Source organism: Manis javanica, chromosome 16, assembly GCF_040802235.1.
Source record: "Manis javanica isolate MJ-LG chromosome 16, MJ_LKY, whole genome shotgun sequence".
NCBI lineage: Eukaryota > Metazoa > Chordata > Mammalia > Pholidota > Manidae > Manis > Manis javanica.
Genome location: NC_133171.1, coordinates 9576402 through 9600925, shown reverse-complemented (window position 1 = coordinate 9600925; position 24524 = coordinate 9576402). Strand labels below are relative to the sequence as shown.

The window sequence follows — 24524 nt, the reverse complement described above, 5'->3', positions numbered from 1 at the left end:
ATGATACCCAGTAATGGAAAGTGTTTGCCCTGTACCCATGTTTGTTTTAATTATCTTGACGGGGCATTCTTATTCCTTGTTCTCATTCCTCAGAGATCAACACTGTCAACAATTTAATATATGGCTGTATTCCTTTTGCTCTTCCCCTGTATGTGTAATTTTATGTATGCAGCTTTTGCATCTCTTTTCAAGTACAATAAACACCCTAAAGATGTAAAATCATGCATCTTAGGTAGTTAACAGTCTTAGTTTTGATGTTAATTTATTCTTAATTATTGAAGGCATTTCTATAATGAGTAATTGTCATGGGGACAGGCAGTGGAATCTCTGAGGTGAAACTACCTCAATACATCTTTCTAAAAATAGCTCCCTTAGGATGAAAAATTCCTCCTAAAATGACAGGTAGTTTCCAAACCAAGGTGCTAAATATTTTTACCATTTTTAGTGCTTTTTTAAAATTAATTACAAATAAGAAAAACAGCTTCCACAAATAAAAGTATTTTCAGCATTAGCTCAGTTAGTTGTTTTCATCAAAATTTCATACGATGGGGTCATGTCCTGTCTTCTTCACAAATGTGAGGAACTCTTCAGGGCTCAGTCCCACTCTTGCAACATTGGTCATTGGATGAAAGCACACCTTTTATGTCCACCTTCCAAACAAGCAGAATCCAGAACAGATTTCACATCTCCATCATCACAGAAGAGTGCCAAGAGTGTGGCATAACCTTGGCCAGCTTCTAGTTTGTCTAGCCTGGCTGTTTGATCAGTAAACTGCAGATTTCCACTCACAACACCTAACTACTTGGCAAGGTCGTTTAAATTAGTCTGCCTTGAAGAACTGTCACCAGCCAATAGCCTTTTTTCATTTTGTCTTTTGAGAATAAGTTCTTACTATGTGCTTCCTTCACATGTTGAATGTGAAGCATCATTTCTTCAACTGTTAACACCTCTGGGTGCTGCATGGCTTCTATGCTGAGGGCCAGGTTGCCAAGCCGATGCTTGAGTGCCTCCCACAGTTCGGTACCTGCCATGCTGCTCTTGTGGATGGCAAGGAGGTGGGCCTGGCTTCATGGAGCAGAACACAGGAGGTTGAAATAGGAAAATCTCACAGTTTTAACCTGAAAGTTCTTCCCTGTGCAAAGGAATGTGCACCCATAATGAAACAGTTTGGTTGATGAAGTGACGTGGTCCCTTAACCAACTGGGAGCTCCAGGTGTGTTCATTTCAGAGGTGTTGATAAAGAGAAAGTAAAGATGCTAAATCTTCTAATATGGTTAGTGTTCTCACATGGTGAGATGCTGAGCTGCCTGGGATAAAATGCCAGGCAGTCTCATAGCCTTTTGTGAGTAGAAAAGTGGTTCCAAGACTGGCAGGTGAAAGTTTGTCCTATGTAGTATTTATGTAGACTCAGTTCCAGGAGATTGTCACTCTCCCCCACAAATGTTCACCCCCCTCAGGGTGTAGGTGGCAGGGAGGTGTATGAAGCACCCCTGTGCTGGCTTATGCTGGTTTGCCCTTTTCTCTTTTGGTCACTTGTCTTAAGAGCTAACTGAGGGTAAGGGAAGGGCAAGTCTGATAAGGCCTCTGATAATCGTCAGCCAAGCCGCTTACAGAGTCAGGGCTTAGGCTGGAGTTTGGCCAGACCTGGTTGCAATCATAAAATACATGGATAGGTAAATACGAGCTTATTTACCAAATGCTAGGATTCTTGTATAAGGCTGGTTTAGGATCAAATGAAAGGAAATAGTTATCTCAATGAATAGTAAGCCTAGGATTTTAGATTGACTATATAGATAGATTGAAGGATGAATTATATAAACTAATTGATCCATAATAGATTGTCAAGAAAGTACCAGGGAAAGCCCAATATTGAGCCCTTTGAAGTGCAGTGAAAGAGAATTGACTTTTCTCTTACTATTTTCTCATCTCAACCCACAGTTTTCTAACCTATTTAAATCATGGATCCCTTCTGGAATCTACCAAAAAGCCACACAGTCTCCACTTAGAAAATTACACATTTGCAGCCCCAGAATTTTTCCACATGGTTTTTTGTCTCTTGTGGGGAGGGCCAGGGAAGTCACAAACCCTCCTGAAAGCTATTTGTGGACCCTTTTCCTCAGAAGTTTTCTTGACCATAGCCCATAGTTAGAAATATATTTTATGTCACTGTAAGTCTGGGGAGAGGAAATCCCGGGGCAAAATACCTCTAAAAACCGAAATCAGTCAAAGGGAGAAATAAAGTTTAAAACCCATTTATTGCTTACAAACTGCAGTCCAGCGCCGTCTCTCTCTTCCCTGTTCCAGAAGAAGCAAGCGAGCCCCTTCATTTGAACTCTCAGGTTCAGACACGCCCTCGGTTGCCCAGGTAATTACCCATTGACATGGAGATGAACTCCTCTCCACCCCTGAGGATGTGCACGTGCACTAAAGTCAGGCGAGATACCCTGGAAATGTTACAATTTTACCCACAATCACAATGTAATACACACATAGGAGATTGTCACTCTCCCCCACAAAAAGTTTCAGAGACCATTAACCCCACTGTATGCAATATAGTCTATTCTGTTCTAGTTTGCTTTATAAAAGGTCATCATTGGAACTGATTTTGTGGCACACTGATGAGTCTCCACTGGCACTTAGAAAAATATAGGTGGGAGTGTGCAGAGTTGCCAGGTTTCAGACCCTTACTTTATCATGGTCAAGCTTGTTGTTGGAGTGTCTCCTTTTATGACATAGTTTTTATGCCCATTGCCCATTTGTTGCCAAGAGGACGGGTTGGGCCTGGTTAAATGTTTACCTTGGACAGTTAGAAGAAAAGAGTTACAATTTAATTTCTGGCAGATTAAAGCCCTGGGCTCTGAACTTCATTACTCATAGAGATTGTAGGAATTTCACATACACAGTGAGCATGCAAGCTTTGTGTTTAGAAGCACACATCAGGGTGAACAAAATAAGCAAAAATTCTTGCCTTCTGAAAGAAAAGTAGGCAGCAAACAAGATACAAAATATGTAGTATGTCAGATTGTGATAAATGCTAAGGAGAAAAGATAGAGTGGGGGTGGGGGATATGGTTTGGAATTCTGGTAGCAGAGCTGGGGTACTAACCTCAGTAACAAAGTAATTACTGGGTGAAGACCAGAAGAAATTGAGGAAGTTAACCATAAGATACTTGAGGAAAGGACTTTAAAGGTAGAGGCTACAAGAAGTGCAAAGGCCCTTGGTTGCAAGGAATGTTATGGGGGGTGCCATGGTGTCAGGGGAGTAGTAAGGCACCATTGGAAGTCCTCAGCTGGGTAACCCAAAGGGTTTCAAGAGCAGAAGCAGGGAGACAGAGGGTGACATGGACCGGGAAGATGGTCCTACCTGGAAAGACCCAGATCTGTGTGTGAGAGTAGAAGCTGAGGATGGCACCCACTGTAAGTGGAGTTGATGGCCAAGTTGGGAACTCAGCTAGGGAAGGCTGCCACCGGGGTCCGTTGGGGGTTGGGGAAGCATCAAGAACTCAGGAGCCAGTAAAACTTTGAGATGCCTTTTACACCTGAATGGGAAAGTCAATAAGATAATAGGATCTTTAATTTGTAATTTTCAGACATTTCCTCATTATAGTTAGAAAGAGAGAGCCAAAGCCCTTTCTGACAAGTGTAGTCATGACACTTTTGTTGATGGCTGTCCTGTGTGGTCAATGTGGAGTTAAATCCCTGGCAGTTCTTTTTCCACCACCCTAGGAAGTCTCAGTTGAGAGAAAAATGAACTTAAGAGACAAGCACCTTTTCTCCACCTCTCAGCGGTCATACGTGGTTCATTGCAATAATATGTAATCTTTTCCAATTAGGAAAGAGCAATGAAAAAATTATGGCAAAATATACATAATACAAAATTTGCCATCTTAACCATTCTTAAGTGCAGTTCATGACATTAAGTACATTCACATTATTGTGCAACCATTACTATCCATCTCCATAATTAAGAAAAAAATTTGTACTCAAAAAGAAACATCCTTCTTCCCAATGGTATCTAAGAAGTATCCAAATTTATTATGAAGTTTTTTAATACGTATAAAGTAGTATTGCATATATGAGACTATTTAATTTAAAAACTTCAAATATTACTCTAGGGGTTAAACCAGCTAAAGATTATTGGAAAACAGGTCCAGTGGACTTTTAACAGAGTCTACTTTCTTCTGGTAACTCTAGCAAACTTTAGTCCTTCTTGGCAGCTTTTTTGGCCTCTAAGTCCCTTTAATTAGGGTTGCATGTTTAGAAAATTGGTGTTGCCTGTTTGGTATGTATGAATGATTCCAAAGGTTTCCTGATTGGTAAATCCTGGGGGATGACTTAGGCTCACAGCCTCACTTGTTTACTGATTCCTTCTATCTATTTCAGTAATATCTGTCATTGGATTCAAGAATTTTCTTTCTTGTCATTTACTTTTCAGAAAGTCCTGTTGGATTAAGGCTTATCCCAAGCCCTTCCTCTAACTGCACAGAGCATCTGATGTTTGCTGCTTCCCCTTGAACTCTGATAAACTTGGTCAGCTTTTGTTGATATGTACGTTCATCATGCCTGTGTAGAGGACCACCTCTACACATGATTTAAAGCATGATTTAATAGCATGATTTAAAGATGTGGGTTTGTATTTAGTTAATCTAAAGATCTGACTGCGTCACTGATTGGTGCATTGCAATGCACAAGGCTCCTTGCATCCTGTGTTGTGTTCCAAGGCCCTTCAAAGTTGTGCAGACTTTTTAATGCAAAATCTTCAATTCGGATAACTTCCTATGATCCCCGTATATGCTTCTTGTCCAAAGTGAGACTTTTATTCATCCCTAAAATAAAAATAGCTTTGATTTTTGTATTAAAAAAAACAGCATAATTAAGTAGAAAATTTAAGCAGTAAAGTAAGTTGCACCAATGGGGAAGCTCACATAAAATCTAAGAGTCAGACCCAAACCACTGCTTTATTGATCATTCTTCTCAATTATCTCCTTATTCATATGTAATAATGGCTAGCATGAATTCAGTCTCAGTAGTTGATGGGCACCAGAACGCTTTATGCCCACATGCCTAACAGCAACCCTCTGAGGGCTGGCACTGCTGTTACCCAGCCGCGCTGACACACTGGAGCTGTGGTGCTTTTAAGTAGCCTGCCGAGGCCACACAGAGCCCAGAGGGGTGACTGCCTGGCTTGGCCCACCCCGTCCATGGAATTCCCTTTGTTGTGGGGAGTGTACATATCATGCTTGTTTTTCCGTGGCCTTTTTTTTTTTTTTTTTTTTTAGTATTAGGTTTGTTTAATTCCTTCGTTGTTTATTTTGAAATTAGACTTGCTTACGTTCATACTAGGACTGCCGCAGTTCCTCCTTTGGAAAAAGGGGATGGTAAGATTTAATCCATACAGTTTTGTAAGGAATAAATGCAAGAATATGTATTGGGCACCCAGTAAATGCTAATTACCTCCTGTGTGAACAGTATGTTAAATGTCAACTACCTGCTATGTCTTTAGATCATTTTGGGCTTATTCACAAGTGATTCCTTTGTTAGAGTACTTTCAGCGTAGTATTAGAGTACATTTGTGCATTCGTACTGATAGTTATTTCTTTAAGAGTTGTTTATGGTTAAATATTTTGTTTAGTGTGGGGCCCGGGAGTGTCTTATTATGTTTTCCTTAGTGATTCCTATTTTGTAATGTTTTCCATGAGTCACACAACAGAAGTGACAGTAGAAGGTGTGTTCTCTGGCACAAACCCATTCTTATGTTTGGATTACAAAAACAGACAGGGTAATTTTATTGCACACGTGAGCTCAATTCTGTGAGCTGGATACTCCTACTTGTAGTTTTTTTTCTGGTAATAGTCACCTTGGATTACTTACTGTCATGTATTGCAGGTCTGCCGTGCCCTGGGTGTGTTGTTTAATGTAGGATATACTTCATTTAACCATCTCGAGCCCTCAGGCTAGTTGTCCTTGCTGTATAGGTGAGGACATGGTGGGTAGTGTACCTGCTATGGTTTCCTGGCTGAGCTGGTATTCGTCTCCAGAGCTTTCTTCCTGACCCTTTACCACACTCAGTCTCTGTGTAAGAGAAGCTTGATGTGATGGTGACTGTCTTTTCTGTGACTATTACATAAAAGGACATTTTTACTGTGAATTTTTATTAGATAGATTTTTTTATTAGTGCTGGTTCTGCACACTTGGCATTGTAGGGACTCTGCCTTACTTAGGAGATGGATTTCTTTAGATGCCCCCATTTACAGATAATACCTTTTTAAAATTTATGGTAGGTATTTGCTGAATAAAACGTTGACTGCCGGCCCCACTTCTGTCTCCTTGCTGCCTTTTCCTCTCAGCACCTTACACACTGTCTGCAGGTGGCCGAGTAACGTTCTGAAAGGCTGTTCAGGGCTCGACTGATATTTTGACTTCTGTAGACACCAATACAGTTGACAAGAATCTTAGTAACGAGTTTATAGTTCCTGTTTTTTCCTTTGGAACTACAACTTCAGTGTTTTATTACATGTATGTAATTATCACCACCATTGCCAACCATATTTTCTTTCTCCCTATCCCCCCAACTACTGTGATAATGCCTCATGATGGTGTAACATGGACATGTTAGTGTATGGGATGTGTTTCCAGTTGGGGTCTTGTTATTGATAATTAAAATAAGTAGAGAGAGAGGGGTTAATTCATTAAGAGCAGTTACTTATTTATGTGATGCAGAGGACCTAAAAATATAAAATAATCAAAACTTATAAATGTCCATGGAAAATGTAACACTATGAGCAAAATGTTTTGGAAGCATGTACATACTCTTTCTAGTCATATCAATTTATGGCTTATGCAGTGATGCTTTGATTAGCATCCTGTGGGATGTTCACCCAGGTCTGAAAGCCACTAAGCTGCAAATGGGGTTCACCTGGTATAGTTGTCTCAGGGCCAAGCTGGTGGCTGGGATGGAGGTGCCCCCAGAACTCCTTGAAAGTTTGGTGTCACCCATCCATACATGTTTTTTGTGGTCAACTGTGTAGCTGAGCTGGGGCTCTTGTGCAAGCCTTGGCCATGTTTGTGCTTTACTTCCCTGCATCAGGTTCTTTTGAGGACCAAGAGGGCCAGTGCATCATAGCCCACCTTTTCTCTAATAGTAGGAAGAGACTTGTAGGATAAGTGTGCTCCTGAGTACCCTTGAAAAAACTGTTATGTTGAGTTTGCGTTGTGCTGTTTTAGATCGGTTTCTTTAAACGTGCTCAGTACACAGTGGCTCCTTGTGTCTTATTTGTCCCTGAGTAATTTTATTCCTCCACTCAACAAGCACCTGGGTTACAAGGTACATTAATCTTGACTGTCTCTTTAAAATTAAGCAGCCAACACAAAGTGTATATTCCCTATTAAACCACAATAAGCATTCTTACCATTTTTAATTCTGGTAGTAAACAAGGAAATAAGGGAACCTGTAGGAACCAGAAACAAAAAGAACCATCTGAGTGCTGGATAGCCCTCTGAGTTACCAAGCATGTTTGTGTGTGTGCCTGGCATTTGTTATTTAATATCCTATGTTAAACAAGCAAAACACTATAGGGTGGAAAGGAAAAAGTCCCCCATCCAAGTAATTACATATGACCCCCAGTACCTATTGACATTGAAAGAAATATTAAGTGTTTGTGTTCTTGTTTGGGGGGCGGGGGTGAGTTTATTCTGATTTTGGATTAAGTCTACAAAAAGTAGGCCATAAGCTCATAAACAAGACACCAGCTCTGCCTGGGGACAATTTACCCTAATTATTTTTACTTCCACTATATAAACTTAAAACCCATAGTAAATAATTATTATATCAATTGAATATAAAGGCATTCCCTGCAGCTACATTAGCACACACTTGGACTACAACCATCTGCACCCCTTCTATCCCTGAGTGCTCTATCAGTACAGCCCCAGCAGCAGTCAGCAAGACTTCTCCTGATTGCACCCCGTTGGACACACCGCAACACACTCACCAGACAATCCTGACCCATGCCGACCCAGCCTCCAGCCTGCGAGCCACAGGGGTTGTCCCTAGGCAAAGGCCCTCCTTCAAGAGTGGGAGGGATAGCTTTTTCACCTAATTAATAGAAACAAACACAGGAAGTCAAATAAACTGAGACAGAGGAGTATGTTCCAAATGAAAGAACAAGATAAAACATCACAAAATGAACTAAATGAAACAGTGAAGCAATCTGCCTGATAAACAGTTCAAAGTAATGGCTATAAATATGTTCACTGGATTTCAAAATAATGATGAATGCAAGGACTTCAATAACGAGAAAGGAAATATAATAGAGACCCAATAGAGTTGAAAAGTACAATAAATGAAATTAAAAATATAGTAAAAGGAATCAACAGCAGATTAGAGAACACAGAAGAACAGATCAGCAATCTAGAAGACAGAGTAATAGAAAGCACTCAAGTGGAACAGCAGGAAAAAAAGAATAAAAAGAAATGAGGATGTGTTAATGGAGCTCTAGGACAATATCAAACATCCTAACATTTGTGTTACAGGAATACTAAAAGGAGAAGAAAGAAAGGGTGGAAAACTAATTTGAAGAAATAATAGCTGAAAAGTTCCCTAACTCTGGGGAAGGAAGTAGACATCCAAGTCCAGGAAGCACAGAGAGCCCCCAAACAAGATGAAGCCAAGGAGGTCCACACCAAGACATGTAATGATTAAAATGTCAGAGATTAATGATAACGAATCTTCAAAGCAGCAAGAGAGAAGCAACAAACCACATAAAAGGGAACCCTCCCACCCCCCATAAAGCTATCAGCTGATTTTTGGCAGAAACTCTACAGGCCAGAAAGGGAATTGAGTAGCATGATATATTCAGAGTGCTGAGAGAAAAGAAAGAAAACAAAAAACCTTTAGCCAAGAATACTCTACCTGCAAGGTTATTATTCAGAGTTAGAGAGATAAATAGCTTCACAGGTAAACATAAGTTAAAAGAGTTCATCACTACTAAACCAGCCCTATAAGAAATGTTAAAAGGACTTCTTTAAGTATAAAAAGTCATAACTAAAGATGAAAGAAAATATTAAAGGGGAAAATTTACACTAGTAAAAGCAAACAGGGTAGTAAACCAATTACTTAAAATCTAATATGAAGATTAAAAGGAGGAGTAAAATCAGTCATGCCTAAAAAATTAGTCAAGAGATATATAAAATAAAAAGAATAAGAAGATATAAAGTACCACATCATAAAGCATGGAGGACAGAGTAAAAAATGTAGTGCTGATAGAATATGTTCAAACTAAAGCACTTGTCAGCATGTAGTGCTATACACATAGGATGTTATGTATAACTCACCATAACCAAAAACCTATAATAATTAAAAAATAAAGAGAAAGGCATGTAATCTTAATACTAAAGAAACTCATGATGCATAAGAGAAGACAGCAAAAGAAGATCAGAGAACTACAAAAACAACCAGAAAACAATGGGCAAAATGGCAATAAGTACATAACTATCAATAATTACTTACATGTAATTGGATGTATGTTCCAGTCAAAAGATACGAGGTAACTGATCCATCTGTATGATGCCTACAAGAGACTTCAGACCTGAATACACACACAGATTAAACTTTAGGGGATAGAAAAAAGATATTTCATGCAAATGGAAATAAAACAAAAAAGCTAGGTAGCAGTACTTACATCAAAGTAGACTTTAAAACAAAGGCTGAAACAAGAGACAGAGAAGGACATTGATAAAGGGTTCTATCCAGCAAGGAGATAAAACAATTATAAATATCTATGTACCCAAGAAAAGAGTACCTAATATATTAAGCAGACATTTACAGATAAAAAGGGAGAAATTGACATTAATACAATAATAGTAGGGGACTTTAACATCCCACTTAAATCAATGGATGGATTACCCAGAAAATCAGCAAGGAAATAGTGGCTTTGAATGATACATTAGACTAGGATTTAACAAGTATATATAGAACATTGTGTCCAAAAAAACAGAATATACATTCTTTTCAAGTGCACATTTTCTAGAATACATCATGTTAGGCCACAAGTCTCAGTCAGTTTATGAAGATCAAAATCATACCAAACAGCTTTTCCAACCTCAACAGTATGAAATCAGATATCAATTACAAGAAAAAGTAGAAGAAACAAACACATGTAAGCTAAACAACATGCTACTAAACAGCCAATGGGCCAGTAAAGAAATAAAAAGGGAAATCAGATAATACTCAGAGACTAGTGAAAATAGGAACATAAAAGTTTTAAATCTTTGGATGCACAAAAGCCATTTGAAGAGGAAAGTTAATATGGGCCTACCTCAGGAAACAAGAAAAATCCCAAATAAACATTCTAACCCTTGACCTAAAGGAACTAGAGAAAGAAAAATAAACAAAGCCCAAAGTCAGTAGAGGTAAGGAAATAATAAATGTGAGTGAGGAATTATATGAAATAAAGACAAAAAATACAAAAGATCAATGAAAGTAAAAACTTTACCCAGATTCAAGAAATAGACAGGACTCAAAATCAGAAATGAAAAGTTACAACCAACAACACAAATACAAAGGACTGAAAGGCATTACTAGGAAAAAATACATACGAGCAAATTGGTCAATCTAGAAGCAATGGATATATTCCTGAGAACATGCAATCTTAATCTTCCAAAACTGAACCAAGAAGAAGTAGAAAATCTGAACAGACCTATTATGCATTTAATAAAATTGAATCAGTAATCAAAAAACGCCCCCCAAACAAAAGTACAGGACCAGATGGCTTCACAGGTAATTTCTACTAAATATTTGAAGATTTAATACTAATCCTCTAAAAGTATTCCAGAAATTTAAAGAGGAAGGAATACTTCCAGATTCAGTCTACAAGGCCATCATTACCCAGATACTAAAACCAAAGACATTACAAAAATATGAAAATTACAGACCAATTCCCCTAATGGACATAGATGCAGAGATCTTCAACAAAATATTAGCAAACCAAATTTTAAAAATACCTTAAAAGGATCATTCACTATGACTAAGTGAAGTTTATTCTAGGGATGCAAGAATGGTTCAATATCTACAAATCAATCAGTGTGATATACCACATTAATAAAACAGGATAAGACCTATATGATCATCTCAGTACATACAGGAAAAGCACTGGGCAGAATTCAACATCCATCCTTGATAAAAAATCTCAACAAAGTGGTTATAGAGGGAACATAACAATATAATAAAGGTCATATATGACAAACCCACAGCTAACATACTCAATGAAAAGCCGAAAGCTTTTCTAAGATCAGGAACAAGACAAAGATGTCCATATTTATCACTTTTATTGAACATATTACTGGAAGTCTAGCTACAGGAGTCAGATGAGAAAAAGGCATCCAAATTGGTAAGAAAAAAGTAAAATTGTCACTATATGACATGATACTATATATAGAAAATGCTAGCAACTCCACCAAAAAAAAAAAAAACACTATTAGAGTAAATAAATAGTGTAAAGGTGAAGGATACAAAATCAATATACAGAAATCTGTATAGAAATCTGTTGTGTTTTTATATGCTAATAACAAGCTAGCCAAAAGAAAAATCAAGAAAACAATCCTAATTACATTTGTATCAAAGAATAAAACACCTAGGAATAAATTTAATGAAGTAGGTGAAAGACCTGCACATTTGAAAGTTTAAGACATTGATGTAATGCAGTGAAGAAGATGCAAATAAATGGAAAGATATTACATGCTCTTGTACTGGAAGAATTAGTATTGTCAAAATAGCCATACCACCAAAAACAGTCTTCAATGATTCAATGAACCTTCAACAGATTCAATGAAATCCCTATCAAAATACCAATGACATTTTTCACAAAACTCTAGAGCAAATAATCCTAAAATGTGTATGAAATCAGAAAAGACTATGAATAGCTTAATCAGTCTTGAGAAAGAACAAAGCTGGAGGTTCTAGTTTTCCTGATTTCAAACTATACTACAAAGCTACAGTAATCAAGACTCTGTGGTACTGGTACAAAAATAGACACATAGGTCAGTGGAACAGAATTGAAAGCCCAGAAAGAAGCCCATACTTACATGGTCAAATAATCTATAACAAAGGCAAGGATATAAATGAGGAAAAGATAGTCTCTTTAGTAAATGGTATTGAGAAAACTGGACAGTTATGAGCAAAAAAATGAAACTGGACCTCTCTCTTACATCATACACGTAGTAAATTCAAAATGGATTGAAGACCTAAATGTAACACCTCAAACCAGGAAACTCCTAAAAGAAAGCAGGCAGTAAACTCTTGAACATTGGCATTAGTAATTTTTTTCTGGCTGTGTCTCCCCAGGTAAGGGAAACAAGAATAAAAATAAACTACATCAAACTAAAAATCTTCTGTACAGCAAAGGAAAGCATCAACAAAGTAAAAAGGCAACCTGCTGAGTCAGTGAATATATCTTCAAATGATATATCTGACAATGAGTTAATATCCAAAATATATAAAGAACTGATATAACTGAACAACAATAAGTAATCTGATTGTAAAAAGACAGAGGACTTGAGTAGACATTTCTCAAAAGAAGACAGATGGCCAATAGACACATGAAAAAGATGCTGAACATCCATAATCATCAGGGAAGTCAGGAAATCAAAACCACAGTGAGATACCACACCAGTCAGAACGGCTAGTATCAAAAAGATAAGGGATAACAAGTGTTGGCGAGGATGTAGAAAAAAGGGATCCATTATGCACTGTTGGTGACGATGTAAGTTGGTGCAGCCTTTATGGAAAACAGTATGGAGGCTCCTCAAGAGAACTAAATGTAGGAATACCATATGATCCAGTAATTCCATTTCTGGGAATTTTCCCAAAGCAAAAGCACTAATTTGAGAAGATACATGCACCTGTGTGTTTATTAAAGTATTTTTTACAATAGGCGAAATATGGAAGCAGCCGGAGTGTCTATCAGTAGATGAATGGACAAAGAAGATGTGGTGTGTGTGTGTGTGTAAATATTACTCAGCCACAACAAAGAATGAAATATTTGCAACAACATAGATGGACCTAGAGGGCATTATGCTAAGAGAAATAAATCAGAGAAAGACAAACACCATATGGTTTCACTTACATGTGGAATCTAAAAAATGAAACAAAACAAATAGACTCATAAATATGGACAATAAACTTGTGGTTGCCATAAGAAAGGTGGGGTAATGGGATGGGTAAAGTAGGTGAAGAGGATAAAGAGGTACATCCTCCAGTTATAAAATAAGCAGTCACAGGGTTGAAAGTAAAACACATGGAATATAATCAGTAATAATTGTAGTAATTTTGTATGGTGACAGATGGTAACACTTATGGTGGTGAGCATTTTACAATGTATATACTTTTATACTTTAAACAATTATTTTGTAGATCATTTATACTTCAATAAATAAATAAGTAGGACTGAGAATGACATTGACTACAGTCCGTGGCAGCAATTACTGAAATCTGAAGACTGAGCTGAGAAAATAGCTGCCAACCTAGAATACTTTGTAGCTCAAAATATCATTCAAGAAACAAAATGAAACAGGTACTTTTAGATAAAAACTACTGCAAGTTTACCACTAGTTGATTCTTAGTGAAAGGTTCATTAAAATGTGTTCTTCAAAAAGAAATTGAGACTAGAAAGGCTTGTAATATAAAAGGTGATGGATAAGCAAAGAACTTGGAAATAGCTGGTAAAAAAAAAAAAACACATTAGCTGTATAAAATAGTAATAGTAATGTTGATAAATTTGAGCATAATAGGTACAACTAAAATTTGTAGAAACAAGAAGATAGGTGATAGGAGTAATGTTTACTCCTTTTATATGGGGGGGGGGAGAAATAACTTTATATTTTAATAAAACTGATAAGCCTGTCAAAACTTTACAAGTAACCACTAAAAAAAGAAATACAAATCATAAGAAAAATAGAAAAATCAAAGGCAAATAAAATAAAATGGCCAAAATGAATGTAAATACAAATATATCTGTAATCACAGTAAATAAAGGATGTGTCAGTTAAAAGACAGGTTGTCAGATTGGGTAATGTATAATTTTAAGGCAAAATAGGGAGAAACACGGTCATTTGGAAGTTTTTATAACACATAGCATTAAAATGAGAAGAAAATAAATTATATCAAAACATGTTCTTCAAAAGAAACAATTCTCTATGAAATAAAGTAAGTTTAAACTTGTTTACATTTGGTAAAATCAAAATATGTAAGACAAAGCTTGATTTAATTTCAGATGGATCATCAGTGGGAATTGTTAAATGACTTCTACATAAATTACTAGTAGACTGAGCAAGACAGAAATTAGAATAGCAGATTTGCATAGCTAGAATTGGTTTGAGCTATTATGAGTAAACATAAAGAATCTTACCTTTAAGAAGTAGATGCATTCTTTTAGAAAATAAGAGACATGTTCAAAAGCTATCCACACACTAAGCCACAAAGCAGCAAGTATCAACAATACCAAATTATATCATAATGTGTTCTCTGATCATAACTGGCTTAGACTAGAAGCTGAATTTCTAATTTTTTCTGAATAACGTAGGGGTCAATGAAGAAATCATAATGGAATTAAGAGACCATCTGGAAATGGCAGTTATCAAAAATACTGGAATGAGTCAAGTGCCTGTTATAAATTAGAGAACAGCAGAATAAAGTCAGGAAGGGATGATAAGAATAGAAAATAACTCAAAAACAAGGATACAAGTCCAAAACTTTGTTCTTTGAAAGTTAGTTTGAAAACTATGAAAAATTAGTTCTTTAGAGAAACATAAAATGTGACAGAACTTGTAAAGGATGAGAAAGGTGATTAAAATACATATCATGATACAAACTCTTAGGAAATTAGCAATAAAGATTATCTACTCAAACTTACTCTAAATGTAATAGTAATGGAATGTTGGAAGTGTTCTTTTTAAGATTGGGAACAGCAAAAGGTATAAGCCCTGGAAAGCAAGAAACAGCTCTCCTTATGAATGGTTATGGTTGTCAGCATAGAAACTGTAGACAAATACTTAGAATTTATGAGTTTAGTAAGGTTAACATGATAAACAGATAATCAGCTGTGTACCTGTATTAGAGTACCAATTTGAATATATAATATTCAAAGATTTACAATGGCACTGAGTATTTACAACAGCAATCATCTTGCATACACTTTTTAGGATATTTAGGTGAGTATCTTCAGCCTTTGACACTTAAGTGTGATATTAGCTGTAGGATTTTTATAGATCTCCTTACCAAGTTGAGAAAGTTCCTTTCTCTTTTCTAGTTTGTTGAGAATTTTGGTCATAAATTTGTGTTTCATCAAATACATTATCTGTGAACCTTGAGATGATCATGTTTCTTTTTTCCTATATTCCATGAATACAGTGTATTATGTTACTTGATTTTCAGAAGTGAAACTGACCTTGTGTGTTTGGGATAAATCTTACTTGGAAATGATATGTAATCTTATATATATATATATATATATATATATATATATATATATATATATATCGGTGAATTTGGTTTAGGATTTATGTATCAATGTTTATGAAAAATATTGTATGTTTCATTTTATTTTCTAGTTTTAATTGTGTTTTTGGCTTTGCTATGGGGTTGTTTGGCTTCACTATCAGCAAAATGCTAGTCTCATAGAATGAGTTGGTTTAAATATTTTAGACAATTCATAAGTGAAGTCATCCGAACCTGTGCTTTTCTTTGTAGGAAAACTTTAAATTACTAAATCTATTAATTATCTGTAAATCTGTATAGATTTTCTGTTTCTTCTGGAGTCAGTTTTGATCATTTATATTTTCCTAGGAGTTTCTCCATTTCATCAAGTTGCCTAATTTTCAGAAGTGTGGTTCTTTAATGTCAAGTTTTGGAAATTTTCCAAAACTGATTTCTAACTTAATTCCTTCTGGTCAGGAAATATAAGATTTTCTCTTTGTTGTTAACTTTCAGTAGTTTGACTATTATGTGTCTAGGTAAGAAGCTCTTTGTATATCTTTTTTTTAAAGTTTTTTTATTAAGGTATTATTGATATAACCTCTTATGAAGGTTTCACATGAAAAAACAATGTGGTTGCTACATTCACCCATATTATCAAGTCCCCACCCATACCCCAATTCAGTCACTGCCCATCAGTGTAGTAAGATACCACAGATTCACTATTTGCCTTCTCTATGTTACACTGTTTTCCCTGTGATCCCCCACACCATGTGTACTAAACATCATACTCCTCAATCCCCTTCTCCATCCCTTGCCACCTGCCCTCCCCCACCCCTCCCCTTTGGTAACCACTAGTCCCTTCTTGGAGTCTGTGAGTCTGTTGCTATTTTGTTCGTTCAGTTTTGCTTCATTGTTATACTCCACAAATGAGGGAAATCATTTAGCATTTGTCTTTCTCCACCTGGCTTATTTCACTGAGCATAATGTCCTCCAGCTCCATCCATGTTGTTGCAAATGGGTAGGATTTGTTTCTTTCTTATGGCTGAATAGTATTCCATTGTGTATATGTTCCACATCTTTTTATCCACTCATCTACTGATGGGCAGTTAGGTTGCTTCCATATCTTGGCTATTGTAAAAAGTGCTGTGATAAACATAGGGGTGCGTATGTCTTTTTGAATCTGAGAAGTTGTATTCTTTGGGTAAATTCCAAGGAGTGGGAGTCCCGGGTCAAATGGTATTTCTATTTTTACTTTTTTGAGGAACCTCCATATTGCTTTCCACAATGGTTGAACTAGCTTACATTCCCACCAGCAGTGTAGGGGGGTTCCCCTTTCTTCACATCCTCACCAGCATTTGTTGTTCTTAGTCTTTTTGATGCTGGCCATCCTTACTGGTGTAAAGTAATATCTCATTGTGGATTGAATTTGCATTTCCCTGATGATTAGTGATGTGGAACATCTTTTCATGTGTCTGTTGGCCATCTGAATTCCTTCTTTGGAGAACTGTCTCTTCATACCTTCTGCCCATTTGTTAATCAGGTTATTTGCTTTCTGGGTGTTGAAGCATTTAAGTTCTTTATATATTTTGGATGTTTAACCTCTTGTCGGATATGTCATTTACAAATATATTCTCCCATATTGTATGATGCCTTTGTCTGTTGATGGTGCCCTTTTTTTGTACAGAAACTTTTTAGTTTGATGTGGTCCCATGAGTTCATTTTTGCTTTTGTTTCCCTTGCTCAAGGAGATGCGTTCAGGAAGAAGTTACTCAGGCTTGATGCGTGATCAAAACTGAAAGTTTCTGTGATATGACTGCCCTTGCACTGTTCACTATGTAAGAAATTATTCACCATGTAAGAACTTGTTCGTTATGCTTCAGAAGATTGGAGACTGTTGAGAATTAGGCTTGGGGTTGATTAATGATTGTGCATTGAGTCCCCTATACAGAATTTTATTGTTGTTAACAACCATTTGATCAATTAATATGAGAGATGCCCTCTCAAAACACAAAACAAAAAAAAAACAAAGAAAAAGAAGTTACTCATGCTTATATTCAGGAGAATTTGCCTATGTTGTCTTCTAAGAGTTTTATGGTTTCATGACTTACATTGAGGTCTTTGATCCATTTTGAATTTACTTTTGTGTATGGGCTTAAACAATAATCCAGTTTCTTTCTCTTGCATGTAGGTGTCCAGTTTTGCCAACACCAGCTGTTGAAGAGGCTGCCTTTCCCATTGTATGTCCATGGCTCCTTTATCATATATTAATTGATCATATATTGTTGGATTTATATCAGGGTTCTGTTCCATTGGTCTATGGGTCTGTTCTTGTGCCAAAACCAAATTGTCTTGATTACTATGGCTTTGTGGTAGAGCTTGAAGTTGGGGAGCATAATCCCCCCAGCTTTATTCTTCCTGCTCAGGATTGCTTTGGCTATTTGGGGTCTTTTGTGGTTTCATATGAATTTTAAAACAATTTTCTTTAGTTCGTTGAAGACTGCTGTTGGTATTTTGATAGGGATTGCTTTGAATCTGTAGACCACTTTAGGCGGGATGGCCATTTTGACAATATGAATTCTTCCTATCCATGAGCATGGGATGAGTTTCCATTTATTGGTATCTTCTTTAATTTCTTTTAAGGATGTCTTGTAGTTTTCAGGGTATAAGTCTTTCACTTCCTTGGTTAAGTTTATTTTTAGGTATTTTATTCTTTTTGATGCAACTGTGAATGGAATTGTTTTCCTGATTTCTCTCTCTGCTAGTTCATTGTTAGTGTGTAGGAATGCCACAGATTTCTGGTATTAATTTTGTATCCTGCAACTTTGCTGAATTCAGATATTAGATCCCTAGTAGTTTTGGAGTGGATTCTTTAGGGTTTTTTATGTACAATATCATGTCTTCTGCAAAGAGGGAGGGTTTAAGTTCTTCCTTGCCAATCTGGATGCCTTTTATTTCTTTGTGTTGTCTGATTGCGGTGGCTAGGACCTCCAGTATTGTGGTGAATAGAAGTGGAGAGAGTGGGCATCCCTGTCTTGTTCCCAATCTTAAAGGAAAAGCTTTCACCTTCTTGCTGTTAAGTATGATGTTGGCTGTGGGTTTATCATATATGACCTGCATTATGTTGAGGTACTTGCCCTCTATACCCATTTTGTTGAGAGTTTTTATCATGAGTGGATGTTGAATTTTGTTGAATGCTTTTTCAGCATCTATGGAGATGATCATGTGGTTTTTGTCCTTCTTTTTGTTGACGTGGTGGATGATGTTGATGGATTTTCGAATGTTGTACCATCCTTGCATCCCTGGAATAAATCCTACTTGATCATGGTGGATGATATTTTTTATATATTTTTGAATTCAGTTTACTAATATTTTGTTTAGTATTTTTGCTTCCATGTTCATCAGGGATATTGATCTGTAATTTTCTTTTTTTGTGGTGTCTTTGCCTAGTTTTGGTATTAGAGTGATGCTGGCCTCATAGAATGAGTTTGGAAGTATTCCCTCTTCTTCTACTCTTTGGAAAACATTAAGGAGGATGGGTATTAGGTCTTCACTAAATGTTTGGTAAAATTCAGTGGTGAAGCCATCTGGTCCTGGAGTTTTGTTCTTAGGTAGGTTTTTGATTACCAGTTTCATTTCATTGCTGGTAATTGGTCTGTTGAGATTTTCTGTTTCTTCCTTGGTCAGCCTTGGAAGGTTGTATTTTTCTAGAAAGTTTTCCATTTCTAGATTTTCCAGTTTGTTAGCATATAATTTTTCATAGTATTCTCTAATAATTCTTTGTATTTCTGTGGTATCCATAGTGATTTTTCCTTTCTCATTTCTAAGTCTGTTTATGAGTAGACTCTTTTTTTTTCTTTTTCTTTTTTTTCATCAATCTTTTTTTCTTGATAAGTGTGGCTAAGGATTTATCTATTTTGTTTATTTTCTCAAAGAACCAGCTCTTGCTTTCATTGATTCTTTCTATTGTTTTATTCTTCTCGATTTTGTTTATTTCTGCTCTAATCTTTATTATGACCCTCCTTCTACTGACTTTGGGCCTCATTTGTTCTACTTTTTCTAGTTGCCTCAGTTGTGAGTTTAGAGTGTTCATATGGGATTGTTCTTTCCTGAGGTAAGCCTGTATTGCAATATACTTCCCTCTTAGCACGGCCTTCGCTGCTTCCCACAGATTTTGTGGTGTTGAATTATTGTTGTCATTTGTCTCCATATATTGCCTGATCTCTCTTTTTATTTGGTCTCTGATCCATTGGTTATTTAAGAGCATGTTATGAAGCCTCCATGTGTTTGTAGGATTTTTCATTTTCTTTGTGTAATTTATTTCTAGTTTCATATCCTTGTGGTCTGAAAAACTGATTGGTACAATTTCAGCCTTTTTGAACTTACCAAGGCTCTTTTTGTGGTCCAGTATGTGATCTATTCTTGCAAATGTTCCATGTGCACTTGAGAAGAATGTGTATCTTGGTGCTTTTGGGTGGAGAGTTCTGTAGATGTCTGTTAGGTCCATCTGTTCTCATGTGTTTTTCAGTGCCTCTGTCTCCTTATTTTCTTTCTGGTTGATCTGTCCTTTGGAGTGGAGTGTAGAAGTCTCCTAGAATGAATGCATTGTACTCTATTTGCCCTTTTAATTCTGTTAGTATTTGTTTCGCACATGTAGATGCTCCTGTGTTGGGTGCATAGATATTTATAATGGTTATTTCCTCTTGTTGGATTGACCCATTTATCATTATGTAATGTCAGTCTTTGTCTCTTGTGACTTTCTTTGTTTTAAAGTCTATTTTGTCTGATACTATAAGTACTGCAACACATGCTTTTTTCACTCTGTTAGTTGTATGAATTATCTTTTTCCATCCCTTCACCTTTTGTCTGTGTATGTCTTTGGGTTTGATTGAGTTTCTTGTAGGCAGCATATAGATGGGTCTTGTTTTTTTATCCATTCAGTGACTCTATGTCTTTTGATTGGTACATTCAGTCCATTTACGTTTAGGGTGATTATCAATAGGTATGTACTTATTGTCATTGCAGGTTTTAGATTCGTGGTTACCAAAGGTTCAAGGTTAACTTCCTTACTATCTAAGAGTGTAACTTTACTCACTTAGTATGCTATTAGAAAGACAATCTAGGGGTTCTTTTTTTTTTCCTCCTCCTTTTTTCTTCCTTTTCCATTCTTTATTTATTAGGTATCATATTCTGTACTCTTTGTCTATCCCTTGATTTACTTTGGGGATAGTTAATTTAATTTTCATTTGCTTAGTAATTAGCTGTTCTACTTTGTTTACTGTGGTGTTATTACCTCTGGTGACAGTTATTTAACCTTAGGAACACTTCCATCTTTAGCAATCCCTCCAAAATACACTGTAGAGATGGTTTGTGGGAGCTAAATTCTCTCAGTTTTTGCTTTTCTTTATAGTGGTTATATCCTCCTGTTGGATTGACCCTTTTATCATTATGCAATGTCAGTCTTTGTCTCTTGTGACTTTCTTTGTTTTAAAGTCTATTTTGTCTTATACTGTAAGTACTGCAATACATGCTTTTTTCTTTTGGTGAATACCTAAGCTGATTCATTTTCTCCGGCTATTATGATAAAGCTGCTGTGAAATTGTTTAATCCCTCCTTCAAATTTAAATGATAATCTTGCCGGATAAAGTATTTTTGGTTTGAGGCCCTTCTGCTTCACTGCATTAAATATATCATGCCACTCCCTTTTGGCCAGTAAAGTTTCTGCTGAGAAGTCTAATGATAGCCCGATGGGTTTTAGTTTGTATGTGATCTTATTTCCTTCTCTGGCTGCTTTTAATTGTCGGTCTTTATCCTTGAACTTTGCCATTTTAATTATTATATGTCTTGGTGTTGTCCTCCTTGGTTCCCTTCTGTTGAGAAATCTGTGCACCTCTGTGACCTGAGAGACTGACACTTTCTGTCCCTTTTTCTTACTCTTCTACTTCTGGTACCCGTATAATACTAATATTGTTCTGTTTGAATTGGTCTCACAGTTCTCTCAGTATTCTTTCATTTCTAGAAATCCTTTTTTTTCTCTTTGCCTCAGCCTCTTTGTATTTCTCTTCCCTCGTTTCTATTTCATTTATTATCTCCTCCACTGTATCTAATCTGCTTTTAATACCCTCCATTTTGCTTTTCAACAATTGGATCTCCATCCTAAATTCTTTCCTGAGTTCTTGATTATTTTTCTGTACCTCCATGAGCATGTTTATGATTTTTATTTCTATATCTCTTTCAGGAAGATTTATTAATTCAGTCTTACTCAGTCCTTTCTCTGGTGTTGAGGTTTTGCTTAGAAACAGATTCCTTTGACATTTCGTATTTGTATGTGGCACCATCTAGTGTCCAGAAGCTCTATTCTGTGGAGCTGCTCAGGCCCTGGAGCGATGTTGGGGGTCGCAGCTTAGTGGTGCTGGTGCCTTGAGGGAGGAAAGAGCTGTTTCCTTTTTCCCGGCTGTTAGGCCTGTCTCCACTGCCAGACCTAGTGGGCCAAACACACAGGTGTAAGTTCCTGTGCTTTGTGTTTGTAGCTGCCATAGACGGGGCTTCCCTCTGGCTGGCCTGATGCCAGGGCGGGAGCTGACATTTTACGAGCCAGGTGTAGGCTAGCTGGGAGGAAGACACAGCAGGCTGCATATCATGGTGGTGGGGCCTCAGAGCTGCGTAGCCAGCCAGGGGGTTGGAGAGCCGGAAGATCATTTAAGTTCCCAACCTGCTGGGCAGAGTGCACCTGGACAATTTTGTCTACCTGTCCTTTCTCCTGAGCAGTAAGCTCTGTGCAGTCCTTGCCCCTTTAGTAGCCCTCTTGCTGTTAGGAAGTCTTTCAGACTGCCCACTCAGCTCTGCCACATATTAATTCCTGTTTCCCACAAGCAGCTGGAATCTCTGTCTCTCCAGGTATTCCGCCTGTCCTAGCTTTCCAACCCCACTAATCACCAGAACACCTTGCAATGTAGGTTTGTGCTCCCAGAGCAGATCTCCAGGGCTGGGTGTTCATCAGTCCCAGGCCTCCACTCCCTCCCTGCTCTGTTTCTCTTCCTCCTGCCGGTGAGCTGGGGTGGGGGAAGGGCTTGGTTCCCACTGGGTCACAGCTTTGGTATGTTATCCTGTTCTGTGAGGTTTGCTCTTTTCTCCATGTGTATGTAGTCTGTTGCAGCCTTCTTTCCTGTTGCTCTTTCAGGATTAGTTCCATTAATTATATTTTCATATTATATGTGGTTTTAAGAGGAGGTCTCTGTCTCACCTCTCATGCCATCTTTAATCCCTTCCTATGCCTCCTTTGTTTTTAATTAGAAGTTAATTTACCATTTAACGTTTTGGAAAACATGGCCATTGGAAATTCCTAAACCTTTCTCCTACCAAGCTGCTTCAAGAATAAACTGCTGAATGTATAATACAGAATTCTGTCAATCATTATTGAAGGACTTTAAAACTGAAAGCCCGTGTGCCTTTGGTTATGTGTGTTAGGGTGAGCACGGTTCTGAGAGCCTGGTTTAAAGTAGTTGAGTAGGTGCATTTTCTGGGGGTATAGATTTCACCTCATGTGCTCTTCTGTTTGAGCCTTGAGCATCTTTAATCATTGGTCAGCTATCTTCTTGAGTTAATCACTTAGCTAAATTCTCAAGCATAGATAAGATTGTCTTAAACCCTTCTGATGTTCATTGTTAAATTGCCCTCCATAAACTCATACAGCTCACACACCTTCAGCAGTTAAAGTACAAGCCTTAGAGACAGAAAATGGTGTCTCACCTTGGTGAGTTTAAACATTGCTCACAGGGTTGCTGTGGTTTGTATTTTCTTTGTCAGTTGCTTACTCACAGTTCTTTGCTCTGTCAGAGTGTGGGCCTTACTAATTTGACAGGTTTTTTGATGCAATAAAATTGAGTCTCTTAATCCATTCTTTTCATAGCTTGTCAGTTTTATTTGATGGTGATTCTTTGTTGTATATACATAGTCACATGTTTTCAGTTTTTCTGTTCAATCCTCCCCCTCTCAGTTTAGGCATCAGGTTTAGCAAGGCTCACCCTCCACTTTAGCTGTAGGAACTGGTGGGTTGTGTGCTGTCCAGGAAACTCTGCCCACAAGGATGACGCCAGTCTCTGAAAGTCCAGCGGCTGTTTTTGATGTTTTCTGCCAGAAGCATCTTGTCATTCCATGATTCATTCCAGTCTAAGGGCTGCCTAGGTTCTTTTCTGTTAAGTTTGCTCATTGAGGTATGACTCATGCACAATAAATACATGCATCTTAAGTGTATAGTTGGATGAGCCTTGACAAATGCGTACACCTGTGTAGCTGCCATCTTGCTAGAGAGATGCTTTCATCACATTAGTTTCCTTGTTTCCCATACCCCCTCTCACACTCCGACCTCCATTCCCCTGCCCCAGCCACAACCACTGTTCTGATTGCTCTCACCACAGGTTGATTTTCCTTTTTCTAGGAGCTCATACAAGTGGAATCATGTAATACACTCTGTTGTGTCTTGTTTCATTTGCTCAGGGTAATGTTTTTTAGATTCATCCATGTTGATGGTATGAATCAATAGTAGTACTTTTTAACTGTGAACATCAGTCCATGGTAGGAATACACTTCATTTTGTTGGTCTACTTTCCTGTTGGTGAATACCTAGGCTGATTCGTTTTCTCTGGCTATTATGATAAAGCTGCTGTGAACATTCTTGTACGGGTCCTTTTGTGGTCCTGTGTTATTGTTTCTCTTGGATAACACCTAGGGTAGAAATGCCAAGGTAGGTGTATGTTATAAGGAACTGCCAAAGAACTTTCCAGTGGTGACATTTTCTACACTCCCCAGCAACGTATGAGAGGACCAGTAGTCCTGCATCCTCAGCTACATTTTTAATTTTAGCCATTATACTAAGTCTTGAATTTAGCAACATAAGCCCTCCAACTTTGTGCTTCTCTTTCAAAATTGTTTCAGCTAGTCTAGATTATTAACTTTACAATTAGAGTTAACTTGTCAATATCAAAAAGCTTTGTGGATTTTTTTTTTTAATTAGAGTTGTGTGGCATCTGTGTATCAGTTTGGGAAAAATTGACAAGTAA

General features: G+C 37.2%; 1 protein-coding gene and 1 pseudogene across 6 annotated transcripts in view; one reads left to right on the top strand and one right to left on the bottom strand.

Moving 5' to 3' along the window:
• The window catches only part of CDYL (chromodomain Y like), a 286736-nt gene that overhangs the window by 135293 nt on the left and 126919 nt on the right, over window positions 1–24524 (top strand). The gene's annotated exons all lie outside the window — the stretch shown is intronic.
• Window positions 518–15385, bottom strand: LOC140846861 (prolyl-tRNA synthetase associated domain-containing protein 1-like; annotated as a pseudogene).